The following is a 20,054-nucleotide window of genomic DNA, read 5'->3' on the forward strand; positions in this document are numbered from 1 at the left end:
CCACATGAACCTAAGAAAACTTGGATCAGAATATTCATACAGGAAACATAACAATCTTAGTACACTCTTACATACTGTTGTTTGTTTCAAGGCGTCCCTCGAAAACAAACCCTTCTTTGTCCTGATTTAAATACATCACATAGCACTCCTATTTCTGTATATGACCTATTTTGTCAATGGGTTCTTCTCTTCCTGCGGAAATCCTTATTCAGCTCATACCTGCTCCTACTACTGTAGCCCTATTTATTAATGTATCACCCTACTGATATGTTCGCACTATTGGTGAGATGCGAAAATACTTTCCGCTGTACTTTAAACCGGTCTTGAAGACAAGAGTATAGCACAATATAGCGTCAACCAAACTGTCATGCATCATTACAAATACTGCTCAAATCAATTGTTATTTAACAAAACTATGCCTGCAGTATACTGTACTTGCATCCTAAGTAATTCTCTAAACAATATAATATAGAGATTGACTGATTTTACACCGTTTCAACCTCTAAGATTTTACCTTGATCATGACCTTCAGGACATTCTTTAAGAATTATTCTATCTTAACTGTCCTTCTTATTTGAGTGAGCGTAATTACTGCACACACATGCTGAAGTGATTCAATGATCTATCTCACTTATCTAGTACTATAGGCCTACTATTGAACTCCACCAATGTATTAGTATTGTAGTATCTGCCCTGAGCAGCTGATCATAGTATGCCTTTACATTCAGCCATACGGCTAATGAGATCTCCTCTTTGCTCTGCACTAAACTTCTGTGTACAGAAGGACAAGGGTTTTTTTTGTTGTGCCTTGCCCATGTTGCAAAGTCATAAACATTCAAAATAGCACTAGGCCAGCAAATAGCTTCACCCTCCCCAGGCTAATCAAAACACAGCTGGCCTACCATCATAGAGATAAGAAACACAGCTGCCCTGGGGCTTCTTGGAAAGTTCAACCAGGTCAACCCAAATTCCTTGACAATAGGCTACTCCTAAAGCTTGATCACAATCTGATCATGTAAACAGGTTACATCAGTACAGTATGTCTTAAATTTAACTCATACAGCCAATACATCAATAACAGCCATGTAATCAATAGACCTTTTTGCTAAAACCACTCATAACTCCGGCACCACTAATTAACTAAATTAACTTGTACTTTCACTATACCTTGGTCTGAATTTTAGCCGAATGAAGCCTCTTGGCAGCACTTAAACGTCTATTCCCAGAAGGGGGTTTTATTGTCTTCTGCTATTGACCATATGTCACAGGAACTTAGATAAGTGCCCTGAAACAGCTGGAAATCCCTTTGTTTACTGATAAGATAATTTTACGTCCTGCATGGGACACAAAAAGTCAAACTCTGTTTTTTAAGAGTTTGCCAGTTGTCAGTGAGATCACAGTATTTATCACTACTATATTTTAGTAAATACAACCTATTTTTGTTTTATAGCAGCCATAAGTGGAACAAATGCAACTCTGTAGCTACTCACTATCATTCGATCCCAATGTACACCTGTCAGCTTCACCTCACCCCTCCACCATACTGCAGAGAGAAACACAATCAGCCACAAAAATAGCACAGCTTTTTCCGCATTCAGTTGTCACCAACGCGTACTCCTTCATGTCGGGATTCCGATTCAAGAATCTTTGTTTCCTTCAGATTCCGATCGTATCATTGTCCAGTGATCCCCCATCACTGTTTGCAATGTCAGTGCATCAATGTCCAATGCTAGTGACCAATGTCCAATGTTCAGTTCGTTCTCTTCTCAACCCTGACACAGAGTTGCCCCCTCATACTGGAAAAAACAAAACCAGTAGTTTGGACCCGTCCATGTGGTACCCTCTTTCCAACGGAACAGGATGAGGTGTTGTCGACAGCCGTACATTTATTTTTGCATAATATTGCAATCCACTGTACACTAAAGTTTGCAATTATAGCTGCTATATTCTATTCCATATTTAACTTTTGGGTTCCTGTCCTTCAAATAATGTCATCAAATCAATCACCGTCACAAGCTATCAGCATGTGGGCATACTCATTTTATTTTATGCCTTATTTGGACTTTCAAAATTACAAATCTGTATATACTTTAAGACATAGGCCTACTGTAGATTACACTTTAAGACATACTGTAGATTACAACCCAACACAAACCGGGTATACTTATGACTTACACTACATTTTTCACTAAGACCTAAGTCCTTAAATAGAACACCAGCTGGTTTTCCCTATACTGACAACAAAACACTACCCCCAGGCACTTCACATTCTTTGCCTTTTCTGCTTTTACAAGCCGACGGCTTCAAACAAAAGCTCTGGCTTATCCAAAAGTGTCGTTTACAACTTAAACAATAATCACTATTATGTGTCCATAAAACATTTTCAGCTCTTTTGAATGTATTGATTGCATACACTGCTCTGTAATATTTTCGGCCTATTTGGTGTTCCTATATCCTAATCTTACCTATCCATTCTGTTTTACCTTAAACATTTTAACATTACCATACTGTTTGGCATTTTTTTCTTTTCTCCAATCTGTCTACAATTAAAACAACGTGCTTATAATAACTAGGTTCGCGCGCACGCAGTAGATCTGTCATTTAAAAAAACTTTCTTTCAGTCTCAAGTAATCTTTATCTCAATCTCACTCCACTAACTGTCACACTGTCCAATTTACTATTGAGCAGACGCTCTTAATTCAGAGCGATTTACAACATGAATATCCAGGGGCATACTTATACATCAAGCTGCGTATATTACAGAAAACAGGCGATAGCCTCCTATACTGTATGGTGCATGGCTTAGCAAGGCTCACTTCTCTAGGAACTAAAGAGCCACTTAATTTTAAACACTTAAACTAACTTTTAATATCAATCAGGGCATGGCCTGCCTGGGGAATTTAGATTAAATTCTTTCTACATAAAACAATTTTAAATTTCACGACAACTCCCCTTAAAAGGGAACCGTAATAGCCCTCAGGGGCTAGCTATCATGCCATGTTAAGGATAAATAAGAAAGGAACCGTAATAGCCCTCAGGGGCTAGCTATCATGCCATGTTAAGGATAAATAAGTCTATATTAGACAGTCACTTGATCAAAATGAAGTGATAACTAGTAAACCAGTCATCGATGCTACTCTTTCATCAAGGCTACTTTAGCCCCACACTCAGGATAACTGAGTGAGGTAATAGATTAAACTATTTTGACTACCATTTCACCTGTTGACTACTCTAGCCCACATTTCGACACAGAAACTGTACATAATGCACCTAAATATCTTCTCCAGGCCCTAAAAATGTTCTTCACAAGTTTGAGCATTTTCACTCATACACATGTGTACACTCACGCTTTCAAACAGTATACATTGAGACATATGAACTCCATACAAATACTGTAGGTACTATTCACTTCCTTATTTTTATCCCTATTTGGAACTATTTCCATTTTCTCGTCTCGAGAATCATATGACATATGATTTAAAACGTATTACTTTACCTTAATATATCTCTATATCAATTCTCATATCTTCATTTTCATTCTAGGCTGTTAACTATTTAACATCCCTTTTTCACAATTTCCTCTCACACTTCTTTTCTGTCTCACACTGTCTGCCTCTCTCTCACACACTCACATACAGGCAGAACACTCCATTCTACACTCAATCAGTTTTCATGACAGACCATTCACATTCATTTTCAAATGATATATCCATACATAGCGCTTCACAATTGTTTTATGCTTCTGTTAGCAAAGGTACCCTAGTATAAGGCGAGGATCAACCCCCCTTCTCAGTAGCTACGAAGTTTAGGCAAGACAGCTTGTCTCCCTTTTTAGGCCATACATGTAACACTCACAGACATACACTTAGGACTTAGGACAATACACACACACACACACACTCTGGCTAGCCAATTTTTTTGTTGCTTCATAAAACAACAGGATACCCCAGGCAGGATCTAGTCCCCCTTTTTAGACAGCAGGCAACGTAATGAGTGATTTATTGAATAGACTATTCTTTTTTCCAAATGTACACTGGTACCATTTGTCAGACCTCCTTGTCTAACCATCTTGAGTCATTCAACCAACCAAACACTGTTCCTCCGTCTCTCATGGCATGCACATGAAAGGCAAAACTTTCGTTTCCCTCTTTTAAATAGGCCATCAAAAAATGCCTATCGTGATCACAACCAAATTTCATCACTAATACCTTAAAACCCCGAATAAAAGCAATACCTCATTTTCTGAACATCCAAACAGACACCCATATACTCACTTGCGCACGTCGTCGGCCCAGCCCGAAAGAATGAACTTACTCACCAAGCCGACGACCGCCAAGTCCAGCATTTAGCACACCATCTCGGTAGGAAACCTCCAAAATGTTATGGCAATCTGTGGGACACATGCTCAGGAAGACATAATAATGAGGCAACACAAGGATTCATAGTTTGGAAGTATTAGGATTTTACTCGAGTAAGGAGTCAGGAACTTACATGACCAATTCAATGCATCGGAAGACCCCAGTCTGACTCTCTGAGTAAACATAAGGCCTCAGCCTTTATAGTCTCCACTCCCACAAGAGACATCCCCCAACATAGCCCAAAGGAATTTTGGGACAGTAACAAAGTAACCAACCAGCACCACAGGGGTGTCACAGATAAGATAACATCAGAGTGCAATAAAGGGGTATTATTATATGTTTGCAGTCTAAATTTCTATGACAGCCCCCTGTCCAACATGTTGTGAAATCCATGTTTATCTCTATAGCCTGAGTTGAATCTTAACGCTAAAATTGAGTTCATGTAAAAGATAGTTTGTACTGTACAGGCTCAAGTTATGTGGGGGTATAGCTCAGTGGTAGAGTATTTGACTGCAGATCAAGAGGTCCCCAGTTCAACTCTGGGTGCCCCCTTAAATACAGAGTGTAAATCCTGGGAATTATCTGAAGTGAATCCTACTCTAATCAAGTTTGACTTGACATGAAATATACATAATTTCAGTATGTTTAGTAAGAGTTGGGTTATAGCTGCCATGAAGAGACACCCTTATAACTCTTACACGTACATACAATTGAGTGATATTAAACACAAATCTCCATTATACTGTATATATAGGTCCATGTTGTGTGGGGGTATAGCTCAGTGGTAGAGCATTTGACTGCAGATCAAGAGGTCCCGAGTTCAACTCTGGGTGCCCCCTGTCCAACATGTTGTGAAATCCATGTTTATCTCTATAGCCTGAGTTGAATCTTAACGCTAAAATTGAGTTCATGTAAAAGATAGTTTGTACTGTACAGGCTCAAGTTATGTGGGGGTATAGCTCAGTGGTAGAGCATTTGACTGCAGATCAAGAGGTCCCCAGTTCAACTCTGGGTGCCCCCTTAAATACAGAGTGTAAATCCTGGGAATTATCTGAAGTGAATCCTACTCTAATCAAGTTTGACTTGACATGAAATATACATAATTTCAGTATGTTTAGTAAGAGTTGGGTTATAGCTGCCATGAAGAGACACCCTTATAACTCTTACACGTACATACAATTGAGTGATATTTAACACAAATCTCCATTATACTGTATATATAGGTCCATGTTGTGTGGGGGTATAGCTCAGTGGTAGAGCATTTGACTGCAGATCAAGAGGTCCCGAGTTCAACTCTGGGTGCCCCCTGTCCAACATGTTGTGAAATCCATGTTTATCTCTATAGCCTGAGTTGAATCTTAACGCTAAAATTGAGTTCATGTAAAAGATAGTTTGTACTGTACAGGCTCAAGTTATGTGGGGGTATAGCTCAGTGGTAGAGCATTTGACTGCAGATCAAGAGGTCCCCAGTTCAACTCTGGGTGCCCCCTTAAATACAGAGTGTAAATCCTGGGAATTATCTGAAGTGAATCCTACTCTAATCAAGTTTGACTTGACATGAAATATACATAATTTCAGTATGTTTAGTAAGAGTTGGGTTATAGCTGCCATGAAGAGACACCCTTATAACTCTTACACGTACATACAATTGAGTGATATTTAACACAAATCTCCATTATACTGTATATATAGGTCCATGTTGTGTGGGGGTATAGCTCAGTGGTAGAGCATTTGACTGCAGATCAAGAGGTCCCCAGTTCAACTCTGGGTGCCCCCTGTCCAACATGTTGTGAAATCCATGTTTATCTCTATAGCCTGAGTTGAATCTTAACGCTAAAATTGAGTTCATGTAAAAGATAGTTTGTACTGTACAGGCTCAAGTTATGTGGGGGTATAGCTCAGTGGTAGAGCATTTGACTGCAGATCAAGAGGTCCCCAGTTCAACTCTGGGTGCCCCCTTAAATACAGAGTGTAAATCCTGGGAATTGTCTGAAGTGAATCCTACTCTAATCAAGTTTGACTTGACATGAAATATACATAATTTCAGTATGTTTAGTAAGAGTTGGGTTATAGCTGCCATGAAGAGACACCCTTATAACTCTTACACGTACATACAATTGAGTGATATTTAACACAAATCTCCATTATACTGTATATATAGGTCCATGTTGTGTGGGGGTATAGCTCAGTGGTAGAGCATTTGACTGCAGATCAAGAGGTCCCCAGTTCAACTCTGGGTGCCCCCTGTCCAACATGTTGTGAAATCCATGTTTATCTCTATAGCCTGAGTTGAATCTTAACGCTAAAATTGAGTTCATGTAAAAGATAGTTTGTACTGTACAGGCTCAAGTTATGTGGGGGTATAGCTCAGTGGTAGAGCATTTGACTGCAGATCAAGAGGTCCCCAGTTCAACTCTGGGTGCCCCCTTAAATACAGAGTGTAAATCCTGGGAATTGTCTGAAGTGAATCCTACTCTAATCAAGTTTGACTTGACATGAAATATACATAATTTCAGTATGTTTAGTAAGAGTTGGGTTATAGCTGCCATGAAGAGACACCCTTATAACTCTTACACGTACATACAATTGAGTGATATTTAACACAAATCTCCATTATACTGTATATATAGGTCCATGTTGTGTGGGGGTATAGCTCAGTGGTAGAGCATTTGACTGCAGATCAAGAGGTCCCCAGTTCAACTCTGGGTGCCCCCTGTCCAACATGTTGTGAAATCCATGTTTATCTCTATAGCCTGAGTTGAATCTTAACGCTAAAATTGAGTTCATGTAAAAGATAGTTTGTACTGTACAGGCTCAAGTTATGTGGGGGTATAGCTCAGTGGTAGAGCATTTGACTGCAGATCAAGAGGTCCCCAGTTCAACTCTGGGTGCCCCCTTAAATATAGTGTAAATCCTGGGAATTATCTGAAGTGAATCCTACTCTAATCAAGTTTGACTTGACATGAAATATACATAATTTCAGTATGTTTAGTAAGATTTGGGTTATAGCTGCCATGAAGAGACACCCTTATAACTCTTACACGTACATACAATTGAGTGATATTTAACACAAATCTCCATTATACTGTATATATAGGTCCATGTTGTGTGGGGGTATAGCTCAGTGGTACAGCATTTGACTGCAGATCAAGAGGTCCCCAGTTCAACTCTGGGTGCCCCCTGTCCAACATGTTGTGAAATCCATGTTTATTTCTATAGCCCGAGTTGAATCTTAACGCTAAAATTAGCTCATGTAAAAGATAGTTTGTACTGTACAGCCTCAAGTTGTGTGGGGGTATAGCTCAGTGGTAGAGCATTTGACTGCAGATCAAGAGGTCCCCAGTTCAACTCTGGGTGCCCCCTCTCCAACATGTTGTGAAATCCATGTTTATCTCTATAGCCTGAGTTGAATCTTAACGCTAAAATTGAGTTCATGTAAAAGATAGTTTGTACTGTACAGGCTCAAGTTATGTGGCGGTATAGCTCAGTGGTAGAGCATTTGACTGCAGATCAAGAGGTCCCCAGTTCAACTCTGGGTGCCCCCTTAAATACAGAGTGTAAATCCTGGGAATTATCTGAAGTGAATCCTACTCTAATCAAGTTTGACTTGACATGAAATATACATAATTTCAGTATGTTTAGTAAGAGTTGGGTTATAGCTGCCATGAAGAGACACCCTTATAACTCTTACACGTACATACAATTGAGTGATATTTAACACAAATCTCCATTATACTGTATATATAGGTCCATGTTGTGTGGGGGTATAGCTCAGTGGTAGAGCATTTGACTGCAGATCAAGAGGTCCCCAGTTCAACTCTGGGTGCCCCCTTTCCAACATGTTGTGAAATCCATGTTTATCTCTATAGCCCCAGTTGAATCTTAACGCTAAAATTTAGCTCATGTAAAAGATAGTTTGTACTGTACAGCCTCAAGTTGTGTGGGGGTATAGCTCAGTGGTAGAGCATTTGACTGCAGATCAAGAGGTCCCCAGTTCGACTCTGGGTGCCCCCTTAAATACAGAGTGTAAATCCTGGGAATTATCTGAAGTGAATCCTACTCTAATCAAGTTTGACTTGACATGAAATATACATAATTTCAGTATATTTAGTAAGAGTTGGGTTATAGCTGCCATGAAGAGACACTCTTACACGTACATACAATTGAGTGATATTTAACACAAATCTCCATTATACTGTATATATAGGTCCATGTTGTGTGGGGGTATAGCTCAGTGGTAGAGCATTTGACTGCAGATCAAGAGGTCCCCAGTTCAACTCTGGGTGCCCCCTGTCCAACATGTTGTGAAATCCATGTTTATTTCTATAGCCCGAGTTGAATCTTAACGCTAAAATTAGCTCATGTAAAAGATAGTTTGTACTGTACAGCCTCAAGTTGTGTGGCGGTATAGCTCAGTGGTAGAGCATTTGACTGCAGATCAAGAGGTCCCCAGTTCAACTCTGGGTGCCCCCTTAAATACAGAGTGTAAATCCTGGGAATTATCTGAAGTGAATCCTACTCTAATCAAGTTTGACTTGACATGAAATATACATAATTTCAGTATGTTTAGTAAGAGTTGGGTTATAGCTGCCATGAAGAGACACCCTTATAACTCTTACACGTACATACAATTGAGTGATATTTAACACAAATCTCCATTATACTGTATATATAGGTCCATGTTGTGTGGGGGTATAGCTCAGTGGTAGAGCATTTGACTGCAGATCAAGAGGTCCCCAGTTCAACTCTGGGTGCCCCCTGTCCAACATGTTGTGAAATCCATGTTTATCTCTATAGCCTGAGTTGAATCTTAACGCTAAAATTGAGTTCATGTAAAAGATAGTTTGTACTGTACAGGCTCAAGTTATGTGGGGGTATAGCTCAGTGGTAGAGCATTTGACTGCAGATCAAGAGGTCCCCAGTTCAACTCTGGGTGCCCCCTTAAATACAGAGTGTAAATCCTGGGAATTGTCTGAAGTGAATCCTACTCTAATCAAGTTTGACTTGACATGAAATATACATAATTTCAGTATGTTTAGTAAGAGTTGGGTTATAGCTGCCATGAAGAGACACCCTTATAACTCTTACACGTACATACAATTGAGTGATATTTAACACAAATCTCCATTATACTGTATATATAGGTCCATGTTGTGTGGGGGTATAGCTCAGTGGTAGAGCATTTGACTGCAGATCAAGAGGTCCCCAGTTCAACTCTGGGTGCCCCCTGTCCAACATGTTGTGAAATCCATGTTTATTTCTATAGCCCGAGTTGAATCTTAACGCTAAAATTAGCTCATGTAAAAGATAGTTTGTACTGTATAGCCTCAAGTTGTGTGGGGGTATAGCTCAGTGGTAGAGCATTTGACTGCAGATCAAGAGGTCCCCAGTTCAACTCTGGGTGCCCCCTTAAATACAGAGTGTAAATCCTGGGAATTATCTGAAGTGAATCCTACTCTAATCAAGTTTGACTTGACATGAAATATACATAATTTCAGTATGTTTAGTAAGAGTTGGGTTATAGCTGCCATGAAGAGACACCCTTATAACTCTTACACGTACATACAATTGAGTGATATTTAACACAAATCTCCATTATACTGTATATATAGGCCCATGTTGTGTGGTGGTATAGCTCAGTGGTAGAGCATTTGACTGCAGATCAAGAGGTCCCCAGTTCAACTCTGGGTGCCCCCTCTCCAACATGTTGTGAAATCCATGTTTATCTCTATAGCCTGAGTTGAATCTTAACGCTAAAATTGAGTTCATGTAAAAGATAGTTTGTACTGTACAGGCTCAAGTTATGTGGCGGTATAGCTCAGTGGTAGAGCATTTGACTGCAGATCAAGAGGTCCCCAGTTCAACTCTGGGTGCCCCCTTAAATACAGAGTGTAAATCCTGGGAATTGTCTGAAGTGAATCCTACTCTAATCAAGTTTGACTTGACATGAAATATACATAATTTCAGTATGTTTAGTAAGAGTTGGGTTATAGCTGCCATGAAGAGACACCCTTATAACTCTTACACGTACATACAATTGAGTGATATTTAACACAAATCTCCATTATACTGTATATATAGATCCATGTTGTGTGGGGGTATAGCTCAGTGGTAGAGCATTTGACTGCAGATCAAGAGGTCCCCAGTTCAACTCTGGGTGCCCCCTGTCCAACATGTTGTGAAATCCATGTTTATTTCTATAGCCCGAGTTGAATCTTAACGCTAAAATTAGCTCATGTAAAAGATAGTTTGTACTGTACAGCCTCAAGTTGTGTGAGGGTATAGCTCAGTGGTAGAGCATTTGACTGCAGATCAAGAGGTCCCCAGTTCAACTCTGGGTGCCCCCTTAAATACAGAGTGTAAATCCTGGGAATTATCTGAAGTGAATCCTACTCTAATCAAGTTTGACTTGACATGAAATATACATAATTTCAGTATGTTTAGTAAGAGTTGGGTTATAGCTGCCATGAAGAGACACCCTTATAACTCTTACACGTACATACAATTGAGTGATATTTAACACAAATCTCCATTATACTGTATATATAGGCCCATGTTGTGTGGGGGTATAGCTCAGTGGTAGAGCATTTGACTGCAGATCAAGAGCTCCCCAGTTCAACTCTGGGTGCCCCCTGTCCAACATGTTGTGAAATCCATGTTTATCTCTATAGCCCGAGTTGAATCTTAACGCTAAAATTTAGCTCATGTAAAAGATAGTTTGTAATGTACAGCCTCAAGTTGTGTGGGGGTATAGCTCAGTGGTAGAGCATTTGACTGCAGATCAAGAGGTCCCCAGTTCAACTCTGGGTGCCCCCTTAAATGCAGAGTTTAAATCCTGGGAATTATCTGAAGTGAATCCTACTCTAATCAAGTTTGACTTGACATGAAATATACATAATTTCAGTATGTTTAGTAAGAGTTGGGTTATAGCTGCCATGAAGAGACACCCTTATAACTCTTACGCGTACATACAATTGAGTGATATTTAACACAAATCTCCATTATACTGTATATATAGGTCCATGTTGTGTGGGGGTATAGCTCAGTGGTAGAGCATTTGACTGCAGATCAAGAGGTCCCCAGTTCAACTCTGGGTGCCCCCTCTCCAACATGTTGTGAAATCCATGTTTATCTCTATAGCCTGAGTTGAATCTTAACGCTAAAATTGAGTTCATGTAAAAGATAGTTTGTACTGTACAGGCTCAAGTTATGTGGTGGTATAGCTCAGTGGTAGAGCATTTGACTGCAGATCAAGAGGTCCCCAGTTCAACTCTGGGTGCCCCCTTAAATACAGAGTGTAAATCCTGGGAATTATCTGAAGTGAATCCTACTCTAATCAAGTTTGACTTCACATGAAATATACATAATTTCAGTATGTTTAGTAAGAGTTGGGTTATAGCTGCCATGAAGAGACACCCTTATAACTCTTACACGTACATACAATTGAGTGATATTTAACACAAATCTCCATTATACTGTATATATAGGTCCATGTTGTGTGGGGGTATAGCTCAGTGGTAGAGCTTTTTACTGCAGATCAAGAGGTCCCCAGTTCAACTCTGGGTGCCCCCTGTCCAACATGTTGTGAAATCCATGTTTTGTGAAATCCATGTTTATCTCTATAGCCTGAGTTGAATCTTAACGCTAAAATTGAGTTCATGTAAAAGATAGTTTGTACTGTACAGGCTCAAGTTATGTGGGGGTATAGCTCAGTGGTAGAGCATTTGACTGCAGATCAAGAGGTCCCCAGTTCAACTCTGGGTGCCCCCTTAAATACAGAGTGTAAATCCTGGGAATTGTCTGAAGTGAATCCTACTCTAATCAAGTTTGACTTGACATGAAATATACATAATTTCAGTATGTTTAGTAAGATTTGGGTTATAGCTGCCATGAAGAGACACCCTTATAACTCTTACACGTACATACAATTGAGTGATATTTAACACAAATCTCCATTATACTGTATATATAGGTCCATGTTGTGTGGGGGTATAGCTCAGTGGTAGAGCATTTGACTGCAGATCAAGAGGTCCCCAGTTCAACTCTGGGTGCCCCCTGTCCAACATGTTGTGAAATCCATGTTTATTTCTATAGCCCGAGTTGAATCTTAACGCTAAAATTAGCTCATGTAAAAGATAGTTTGTACTGTACAGCCTCAAGTTGTGTGGGGGTATAGCTCAGTGGTAGAGCATTTGACTGCAGATCAAGAGGTCCCCAGTTCAACTCTGGGTGCCCCCTCTCCAACATGTTGTGAAATCCATGTTTATCTCTATAGCCTGAGTTGAATCTTAACGCTAAAATTGAGTTCATGTAAAAGATAGTTTGTACTGTACAGGCTCAAGTTATGTGGCGGTATAGCTCAGTGGTAGAGCATTTGACTGCAGATCAAGAGGTCCCCAGTTCAACTCTGGGTGCCCCCTTAAATACAGAGTGTAAATCCTGGGAATTATCTGAAGTGAATCCTACTCTAATCAAGTTTGACTTGACATGAAATATACATAATTTCAGTATGTTTAGTAAGAGTTGGGTTATAGCTGCCATGAAGAGACACCCTTATAACTCTTACACGTACATACAATTGAGTGATATTTAACACAAATCTCCATTATACTGTATATATAGGTCCATGTTGTGTGGGGGTATAGCTCAGTGGTAGAGCATTTGACTGCAGATCAAGAGGTCCCCAGTTCAACTCTGGGTGCCCCCTGTCCAACATGTTGTGAAATCCATGTTTATTTCTATAGCCCGAGTTGAATCTTAACGCTAAAATTAGCTCATGTAAAAGATAGTTTGTACTGTATAGCCTCAAGTTGTGTGGGGGTATAGCTCAGTGGTAGAGCATTTGACTGCAGATCAAGAGGTCCCCAGTTCAACTCTGTGTGCCCCCTTTCCAACATGTTGTGAAATCCATGTTTATCTCTATAGCCCCAGTTGAATCTTAACGCTAAAATTTAGCTCATGTAAAAGATAGTTTGTACTGTACAGCCTCAAGTTGTGTGGGGGTATAGCTCAGTGGTAGAGCATTTGACTGCAGATCAAGAGGTCCCCAGTTCAACTCTGGGTGCCCCCTTAAATACAGAGTGTAAATCCTGGGAATTATCTGAAGTGAATCCTACTCTAATCAAGTTTGACTTGACATGAAATATACATAATTTCAGTATGTTTAGTAAGAGTTGGGTTATAGCTGCCATGAAGAGACACCCTTATAACTCTTACACGTACATACAATTGAGTGATATTTAACACAAATCTCCATTATACTGTATATATAGGCCCATGTTGTGTGGTGGTATAGCTCAGTGGTAGAGCATTTGACTGCAGATCAAGAGGTCCCCAGTTCAACTCTGGGTGCCCCCTCTCCAACATGTTGTGAAATCCATGTTTATCTCTATAGCCTGAGTTGAATCTTAACGCTAAAATTGAGTTCATGTAAAAGATAGTTTGTACTGTACAGGCTCAAGTTATGTGGCGGTATAGCTCAGTGGTAGAGCATTTGACTGCAGATCAAGAGGTCCCCAGTTCAACTCTGGGTGCCCCCTTAAATACAGAGTGTAAATCCTGGGAATTGTCTGAAGTGAATCCTACTCTAATCAAGTTTGACTTGACATGAAATATACATAATTTCAGTATGTTTAGTAAGAGTTGGGTTATAGCTGCCATGAAGAGACACCCTTATAACTCTTACACGTACATACAATTGAGTGATATTTAACACAAATCTCCATTATACTGTATATATAGATCCATGTTGTGTGGGGGTATAGCTCAGTGGTAGAGCATTTGACTGCAGATCAAGAGGTCCCCAGTTCAACTCTGGGTGCCCCCTGTCCAACATGTTGTGAAATCCATGTTTATTTCTATAGCCCGAGTTGAATCTTAACGCTAAAATTAGCTCATGTAAAAGATAGTTTGTACTGTACAGCCTCAAGTTGTGTGAGGGTATAGCTCAGTGGTAGAGCATTTGACTGCAGATCAAGAGGTCCCCAGTTCAACTCTGGGTGCCCCCTTAAATACAGAGTGTAAATCCTGGGAATTGTCTGAAGTGAATCCTACTCTAATCAAGTTTGACTTGACATGAAATATACATAATTTCAGTATGTTTAGTAAGAGTTGGGTTATAGCTGCCATGAAGAGACACCCTTATAACTCTTACACGTACATACAATTGAGTGATATTTAACACAAATCTCCATTATACTGTATATATAGGTCCATGTTGTGTGGGGGTATAGCTCAGTGGTAGAGCATTTGACTGCAGATCAAGAGGTCCCCAGTTCAACTCTGGGTGCCCCCTGTCCAACATGTTGTGAAATCCATGTTTATCTCTATAGCCTGAGTTGAATCTTAACGCTAAAATTGAGTTCATGTAAAAGATAGTTTGTACTGTACAGGCTCAAGTTATGTGGGGGTATAGCTCAGTGGTAGAGCATTTGACTGCAGATCAAGAGGTCCCCAGTTCAACTCTGGGTGCCCCCTTAAATATAGTGTAAATCCTGGGAATTATCTGAAGTGAATCCTACTCTAATCAAGTTTGACTTGACATGAAATATACATAATTTCAGTATGTTTAGTAAGATTTGGGTTATAGCTGCCATGAAGAGACACCCTTATAACTCTTACACGTACATACAATTGAGTGATATTTAACACAAATCTCCATTATACTGTATATATAGGTCCATGTTGTGTGGGGGTATAGCTCAGTGGTACAGCATTTGACTGCAGATCAAGAGGTCCCCAGTTCAACTCTGGGTGCCCCCTGTCCAACATGTTGTGAAATCCATGTTTATTTCTATAGCCCGAGTTGAATCTTAACGCTAAAATTAGCTCATGTAAAAGATAGTTTGTACTGTACAGCCTCAAGTTGTGTGGGGGTATAGCTCAGTGGTAGAGCATTTGACTGCAGATCAAGAGGTCCCCAGTTCAACTCTGGGTGCCCCCTCTCCAACATGTTGTGAAATCCATGTTTATCTCTATAGCCTGAGTTGAATCTTAACGCTAAAATTGAGTTCATGTAAAAGATAGTTTGTACTGTACAGGCTCAAGTTATGTGGCGGTATAGCTCAGTGGTAGAGCATTTGACTGCAGATCAAGAGGTCCCCAGTTCAACTCTGGGTGCCCCCTTAAATACAGAGTGTAAATCCTGGGAATTATCTGAAGTGAATCCTACTCTAATCAAGTTTGACTTGACATGAAATATACATAATTTCAGTATGTTTAGTAAGAGTTGGGTTATAGCTGCCATGAAGAGACACCCTTATAACTCTTACACGTACATACAATTGAGTGATATTTAACACAAATCTCCATTATACTGTATATATAGGTCCATGTTGTGTGGGGGTATAGCTCAGTGGTAGAGCATTTGACTGCAGATCAAGAGGTCCCCAGTTCAACTCTGGGTGCCCCCTTTCCAACATGTTGTGAAATCCATGTTTATCTCTATAGCCCCAGTTGAATCTTAACGCTAAAATTTAGCTCATGTAAAAGATAGTTTGTACTGTACAGCCTCAAGTTGTGTGGGGGTATAGCTCAGTGGTAGAGCATTTGACTGCAGATCAAGAGGTCCCCAGTTCGACTCTGGGTGCCCCCTTAAATACAGAGTGTAAATCCTGGGAATTATCTGAAGTGAATCCTACTCTAATCAAGTTTGACTTGACATGAAATATACATAATTTCAGTATATTTAGTAAGAGTTGGGTTATAGCTGCCATGAAGAGACACTCTTACACGTACATACAATTGAGTGATATTTAACACAAATCTCCATTATACTGTATATATAGGTCCATGTTGTGTGGGGGTATAGCTCAGTGGTAGAGCATTTGACTGCAGATCAAGAGGTCCCCAGTTCAACTCTGGGTGCCCCCTGTCCAACATGTTGTGAAATCCATGTTTATTTCTATAGCCCGAGTTGAATCTTAACGCTAAAATTAGCTCATGTAAAAGATAGTTTGTACTGTACAGCCTCAAGTTGTGTGGCGGTATAGCTCAGTGGTAGAGCATTTGACTGCAGATCAAGAGGTCCCCAGTTCAACTCTGGGTGCCCCCTTAAATACAGAGTGTAAATCCTGGGAATTGTCTGAAGTGAATCCTACTCTAATCAAGTTTGACTTGACATGAAATATACATAATTTCAGTATGTTTAGTAAGAGTTGGGTTATAGCTGCCATGAAGAGACACCCTTATAACTCTTACACGTACATACAATTGAGTGATATTTAACACAAATCTCCATTATACTGTATATATAGGTCCATGTTGTGTGGGGGTATAGCTCAGTGGTAGAGCATTTGACTGCAGATCAAGAGGTCCCCAGTTCAACTCTGGGTGCCCCCTGTCCAACATGTTGTGAAATCCATGTTTATTTCTATAGCCCGAGTTGAATCTTAACGCTAAAATTAGCTCATGTAAAAGATAGTTTGTACTGTATAGCCTCAAGTTGTGTGGGGGTATAGCTCAGTGGTAGAGCATTTGACTGCAGATCAAGAGGTCCCCAGTTCAACTCTGGGTGCCCCCTTTCCAACATGTTGTGAAATCCATGTTTATCTCTATAGCCCCAGTTGAATCTTAACGCTAAAATTTAGCTCATGTAAAAGATAGTTTGTACTGTACAGCCTCAAGTTGTGTGGGGGTATAGCTCAGTGGTAGAGCATTTGACTGCAGATCAAGAGGTCCCCAGTTCAACTCTGGGTGCCCCCTTAAATACAGAGTGTAAATCCTGGGAATTATCTGAAGTGAATCCTACTCTAATCAAGTTTGACTTGACATGAAATATACATAATTTCAGTATGTTTAGTAAGAGTTGGGTTATAGCTGCCATGAAGAGACACCCTTATAACTCTTACACGTACATACAATTGAGTGATATTTAACACAAATCTCCATTATACTGTATATATAGGCCCATGTTGTGTGGTGGTATAGCTCAGTGGTAGAGCATTTGACTGCAGATCAAGAGGTCCCCAGTTCAACTCTGGGTGCCCCCTCTCCAACATGTTGTGAAATCCATGTTTATCTCTATAGCCTGAGTTGAATCTTAACGCTAAAATTGAGTTCATGTAAAAGATAGTTTGTACTGTACAGGCTCAAGTTATGTGGCGGTATAGCTCAGTGGTAGAGCATTTGACTGCAGATCAAGAGGTCCCCAGTTCAACTCTGGGTGCCCCCTTAAATACAGAGTGTAAATCCTGGGAATTGTCTGAAGTGAATCCTACTCTAATCAAGTTTGACTTGACATGAAATATACATAATTTCAGTATGTTTAGTAAGAGTTGGGTTATAGCTGCCATGAAGAGACACCCTTATAACTCTTACACGTACATACAATTGAGTGATATTTAACACAAATCTCCATTATACTGTATATATAGATCCATGTTGTGTGGGGGTATAGCTCAGTGGTAGAGCATTTGACTGCAGATCAAGAGGTCCCCAGTTCAACTCTGGGTGCCCCCTGTCCAACATGTTGTGAAATCCATGTTTATTTCTATAGCCCGAGTTGAATCTTAACGCTAAAATTAGCTCATGTAAAAGATAGTTTGTACTGTACAGCCTCAAGTTGTGTGAGGGTATAGCTCAGTGGTAGAGCATTTGACTGCAGATCAAGAGGTCCCCAGTTCAACTCTGGGTGCCCCCTTAAATACAGAGTGTAAATCCTGGGAATTATCTGAAGTGAATCCTACTCTAATCAAGTTTGACTTGACATGAAATATACATAATTTCAGTATGTTTAGTAAGAGTTGGGTTATAGCTGCCATGAAGAGACACCCTTATAACTCTTACACGTACATACAATTGAGTGATATTTAACACAAATCTCCATTATACTGTATATATAGGCCCATGTTGTGTGGGGGTATAGCTCAGTGGTAGAGCATTTGACTGCAGATCAAGAGCTCCCCAGTTCAACTCTGGGTGCCCCCTGTCCAACATGTTGTGAAATCCATGTTTATCTCTATAGCCCGAGTTGAATCTTAACGCTAAAATTTAGCTCATGTAAAAGATAGTTTGTAATGTACAGCCTCAAGTTGTGTGGGGGTATAGCTCAGTGGTAGAGCATTTGACTGCAGATCAAGAGGTCCCCAGTTCAACTCTGGGTGCCCCCTTAAATGCAGAGTTTAAATCCTGGGAATTATCTGAAGTGAATCCTACTCTAATCAAGTTTGACTTGACATGAAATATACATAATTTCAGTATGTTTAGTAAGAGTTGGGTTATAGCTGCCATGAAGAGACACCCTTATAACTCTTACGCGTACATACAATTGAGTGATATTTAACACAAATCTCCATTATACTGTATATATAGGTCCATGTTGTGTGGGGGTATAGCTCAGTGGTAGAGCATTTGACTGCAGATCAAGAGGTCCCCAGTTCAACTCTGGGTGCCCCCTCTCCAACATGTTGTGAAATCCATGTTTATCTCTATAGCCTGAGTTGAATCTTAACGCTAAAATTGAGTTCATGTAAAAGATAGTTTGTACTGTACAGGCTCAAGTTATGTGGTGGTATAGCTCAGTGGTAGAGCATTTGACTGCAGATCAAGAGGTCCCCAGTTCAACTCTGGGTGCCCCCTTAAATACAGAGTGTAAATCCTGGGAATTATCTGAAGTGAATCCTACTCTAATCAAGTTTGACTTCACATGAAATATACATAATTTCAGTATGTTTAGTAAGAGTTGGGTTATAGCTGCCATGAAGAGACACCCTTATAACTCTTACACGTACATACAATTGAGTGATATTTAACACAAATCTCCATTATACTGTATATATAGGTCCATGTTGTGTGGGGGTATAGCTCAGTGGTAGAGCATTTGACTGCAGATCAAGAGGTCCCCAGTTCAACTCTGGGTGCCCCCTGTCCAACATGTTGTGAAATCCATGTTTTGTGAAATCCATGTTTATCTCTATAGCCTGAGTTGAATCTTAACGCTAAAATTGAGTTCATGTAAAAGATAGTTTGTACTGTACAGGCTCAAGTTATGTGGGGGTATAGCTCAGTGGTAGAGCATTTGACTGCAGATCAAGAGGTCCCCAGTTCAACTCTGGGTGCCCCCTTAAATACAGAGTGTAAATCCTGGGAATTGTCTGAAGTGAATCCTACTCTAATCAAGTTTGACTTGACATGAAATATACATAATTTCAGTATGTTTAGTAAGATTTGGGTTATAGCTGCCATGAAGAGACACCCTTATAACTCTTACACGTACATACAATTGAGTGATATTTAACACAAATCTCCATTATACTGTATATATAGGTCCATGTTGTGTGGGGGTATAGCTCAGTGGTAGAGCATTTGACTGCAGATCAAGAGGTCCCCAGTTCAACTCTGGGTGCCCCCTGTCCAACATGTTGTGAAATCCATGTTTATTTCTATAGCCCGAGTTGAATCTTAACGCTAAAATTAGCTCATGTAAAAGATAGTTTGTACTGTACAGCCTCAAGTTGTGTGGGGGTATAGCTCAGTGGTAGAGCATTTGACTGCAGATCAAGAGGTCCCCAGTTCAACTCTGGGTGCCCCCTCTCCAACATGTTGTGAAATCCATGTTTATCTCTATAGCCTGAGTTGAATCTTAACGCTAAAATTGAGTTCATGTAAAAGATAGTTTGTACTGTACAGGCTCAAGTTATGTGGCGGTATAGCTCAGTGGTAGAGCATTTGACTGCAGATCAAGAGGTCCCCAGTTCA

The sequence above is a fragment of the Electrona antarctica genome (assembly GCF_951216825.1).
Source record: "Electrona antarctica genome assembly, chromosome: 12".
In the NCBI taxonomy this organism is placed as follows: domain Eukaryota; kingdom Metazoa; phylum Chordata; class Actinopteri; order Myctophiformes; family Myctophidae; genus Electrona; species Electrona antarctica.